Genomic DNA, 4,303 nt, shown 5'->3' with positions numbered 1-4,303 from the left:
TATTATTAACTTATCAGGTTAGAACTAATGAACTGAACCAAGAGCGTTATCAACAGATAACAACACTCAGAAATTAATATGATTTAGATCATGTTTGAATCCATGTACCCTTCATTCTTTGGTTATTTTGTTTCAAAACCAAAGAAAAAAAAACTGCAAAAACTGATTGTTTTTTAAAAAATTATTATTAATTAAAACCAGAAACAGGAAAACAGAAAAACCAAATACAGAAAAAAACAGTGAGTTTCTGATTGGTTTTAAAATCACAATAATCCAAATAACAATGGTAACATTATTTATTGTTTTGTTTGTTTGTCTTTTTTAGGTGACGACAGTTGCAAACACTGCAGCTTCTCTGTGAACTTGTAATAGAGAATAAGAACGCTACGTCAACTGTATAAACTATGGAAGTATATCTGTACCATAATTCAATTTAAAATCCATTAACAGAAATAATTTTTCATTTTCAGAAGATAACTGCATTTTTTAACTCATAAATAAAATGAATAATAAATCATCCATTTTCATTTTCTTCTTCCCTTAAACATGACGCTCTGGTGGGAGGAGTCAATGCAGACTGGAGAAGAATTACAAATAGTGGAAAATCAGATGATTTCAGGTCAAAATAATGTGAGCAGCTGATTTTCTGAGGGTGCACAGATCCTAGATGACTAAGATAGTTTATAAATGTGATGACTGGACTACAATAGAGTTACACATAAGTAGTTTGATATTTGCAACCACTGTTTATTAGTCAAAGGTCACATATTAATTCAATGAAACTTTATTTATACAGGGACAATTCCAACAATAGTCACCTCGTAGCGTGAGATAACAGGCAACACATTGTGTGATCATTGGTTTCTAAGAAGGGTTTACAGATGAAAAGCTCTGTTATAGCTAAGTGTGTGCTAATATGCTAACTATTGTAATATACAGTTTTTAATAGCAGACATGATATTTACTGTCATAATATATTGTGTTTCAGGGTGTGTAAAGGTTACAGATGTGTTTGAGTGAATTCATATTCTTTTGATATTTATTTGAAAATATATTTTAATTAATATTTCCTCGAAAGGTTCTTTTTTCAATGCAGATATGGTAAACAACACCAAAATTCAACGATTCATAAAAATAAAACTTTATAAATCTCCCCCAAGTGACCAAACTATAACACTGCATTTTTATTTTTTCTATTCATTATTAAATAATGATGACATGTATGGTGACATACCTCTGGTTTTAGACATGTCCTCTTTTGTTTTCACCTGGTGTCAGGGCTGTGTGGGGATATTTTACAAATTTCGGGGTTTTCCAGGGACTTTGAACGCATCTCGAGGCATGCGTTAATTTAAAAGACGTACCTCCACAAAAATGTGTTCTATCTGTCACCTGCAGTCACAGATTTTTTATGCTATAGATATAGAATCAACTGCACTTTGTAAAAAAGACAAACAAACAAAATGATATAATGTGTTACCATTGTTATTTTGATTTAAAAAACAATCAGAAATAAACCTTTTTTTTTGTATTTGGTTTTTATTTTTTCCTGTTTCTGGTTTTTCTGTTTTCCTGATTCTGGTTTTAAATTAATTAAAAAATTACAGGAAAAAAGTGTCATAAAGTAGATGTTTTACATAATAACATGCTCCATAGTTAATTATTAGTTATGTTTGCTGTGTCAGCATGTCTTTCATGTAATGTACAGGAAGTGACTTTAATTCAATTTGTTGAAAATTATTTTTTAGACAAACAAATGCAGTTATTCTGCATCATGCAGTGATAGACACAACAAACACATATACAGCTGTTATGTTACTGCACAATATCATATAAGTTAGCTGTTAGCATAATAGCTTCATATTGTAACAGCTCTGCTGTTTGTTGGATGTGTCAGTTGTAGATGTTCCTAATTCCTACAGCGTTGGCAGTCAGTGAAGGCAACTTGAGGATGCGTAGTGGAGATGTGTGTTTACAGTCTATGGTGTAGAGAGTTTGTGTCAGAAGTTAACTTTGGATTCATCTTTGTAATTTACCTTTCCATGTTTTATTTGGTGTGGTCACAGCAAACAGTGACTCAGGAATTTTCATGCAGTGAAAACTCCTGAGTCATGATGGTAAACAGCTAGGCAGGCAGTATTGGTTTCACGTTCATGGTGAAGTGCTATGAAGTGTCACAATGTGTGTGTACACTCTGTGTATCTGTTGCACGGTGTATATTCTGTTTGCTTTGAATAAGTAATCCCACTAAGTAATCCCCATTTTTAATAAAAATACTGGTAATCTGATTACATGTTTTTAAATGTACTGTAACAGATTATAGTTACATTATTTTTGTATCCAGATTACATAACACTGTTACTAGTAATCCATTACTCCCCAAGCCTGTGTGTGTGTGTGTGTGTGTGTGTGTGTGTGTGTGTGTGTGTGTGTGTGTGTGTGTGTGTGTGTGTGTGTGTGTGTGTGGCTTCAAACTCTCTATGAGTGGCTCTGATTGGCTGCAACCACACACACATACATGCACAGAGGGCCTCATAGCTCAGAGGGTAGAGCACTGGTCTTGTAAACCAGGGGTCGTGAGTTCAATTCTCACTGAGGCCTTCACTCACAGTTGAATTATGAGGAGAATTGTGGGAAAATCAGAAAAGTTTAGTCAGAAAAGATCAATATTATTGATTTCATCTAATTCTATATAATAAATAAATAAATAAATGGGCCTAAATCAAACAATAAATAAACTACACATATAACACAGGACAAGTCAACAACAGCTGTGTTGCCAGGTTGGGTTTAGAGTTTTTGAAGGAGACGATGTAGATACATTTATGACAGTTTATGGTAGAATTAGAATATAATAACAGCTCTATCTGGATGGCTCTGTGACAGCTACACATTGTTGAGAGAAAAAAATAAATAAACAGGAGACAGAAGGGTCTCATTCATGGACTTATTAAAAAGTTTATTTAGTCACTTTAAAGTATTTAAAAAGCTAAATGAGCCTCTGTTTAGATTTTAGTTTTAGTAGCACAGGCTACATACCTGAGCTAACGTCAGTAAACTCTACTAAACTTACATTATTAGTTTCATGCTTAAAGATGTTAATTTACAGGTTCTCTGTCTGAAAACAGCTGCTGGTTTAAGAGTAAATTAGTGCAGAAAACAAGCTTTTGGTCTGTGAAACCATTAAATATTGAGAATCAATAATTTTAGTAAAGCAGATGATATTATCAGTTAAACATCCTGTAATAAGTGCAGGTAAATTTAAAGTTACAAATGAAAACATTATTGGAATGGTTTCTACAGAAATTGATATTGCAAACCATGTCTGTCCTATTCCACTCTTTTCAGATAATTTAATACCCACAGAATGCTATTTTAAATGTTCCATCATTTAAAAAGTGCTTAAAATACCAGAAAACATCACAAAAGTTAGTTTGAGGTACTGTATCTACTGCAACCATATAGTAAAGAAGAGGCATAACATGATTTTTGACATTTATGTTTATGAGTAATTACAAGTAAAATTCATTAACCGGTTCCTATTTCAAGATATGATGTTGAAAAGATTATTTGAATATGCTGAACTCATTATTATGGTTTATGTGTAAATCTAGGAATCATCCCTCCTGTTTGTCTTTGTCTCACATACACACACACCCCAGACACACCCAAAGGCAGCCAGCTGAGATGCTGGCAACTTTAAACCAATCAACGAAGTTTCCTTCTTGGGAGGCAAGTCCCAAAGATAAGCTTTTAAAAGAAGAAAGCCGCTCCTAACTTCAGTTTTTGGGACGCTGGCGTTTCATGCTCAACGCGTTTCCCTTCCCCACCTTTTCATTTATTTCATTTTATTTTTAGTTGAAACAGTTAGATTTTTGGAATCAACAACTGCTTGGTTCGGACGAATCCAGCATCTAGTGATGTGCGTAACAGCCGAAAGAAGCCCGGCCCGTGACCCATTGGGGTAAGCCACGAGCCATTCTCTAACCCAGCTGTGAAGGCCAGAACCGCCTGGAACGGCTGAAGGGGCTATAATCTGTTGAAACGCAACAGAACTCAACGCTGGCACGTCCTGCTGCATTGCTTCAAACAGCACCTCCAGGTCCAACTCTGACATCATCTTCAAGGTACATGAATGAACTTTCATCAGCAAACTTCATCCACAATAGATCACATACATACTTCTATAACTACAAACTTACACACACTCACAACATGTTCTACACACAGTTCATCTCATTCATGTTTGTTCGTCTCCCATGTCTGTCTTCCTCTCTTTGTGAGAAATAGTAAAGGATACTAG

General features: G+C 34.5%; 1 non-coding gene across 1 annotated transcript; it reads left to right on the top strand.

Moving 5' to 3' along the window:
• The first annotated feature begins 2,528 nt into the window (after nucleotides 1-2,528).
• On the top strand, nucleotides 2,529-2,601 carry trnat-ugu (transfer RNA threonine (anticodon UGU)). The gene has a single exon. It is a non-coding gene; the product is annotated as a tRNA-Thr (tRNA).
• The last annotated feature ends 1,702 nt before the right edge of the window (nucleotides 2,602-4,303 follow it).

This window comes from Gouania willdenowi, unplaced genomic scaffold (genome assembly GCF_900634775.1).
Source record: "Gouania willdenowi unplaced genomic scaffold, fGouWil2.1 scaffold_377_arrow_ctg1, whole genome shotgun sequence".
NCBI lineage: Eukaryota > Metazoa > Chordata > Actinopteri > Blenniiformes > Gobiesocidae > Gouania > Gouania willdenowi.
Note: the sequence above shows the minus strand (reverse complement) of the source record. Positions and strands in the feature narration are given on the sequence as shown.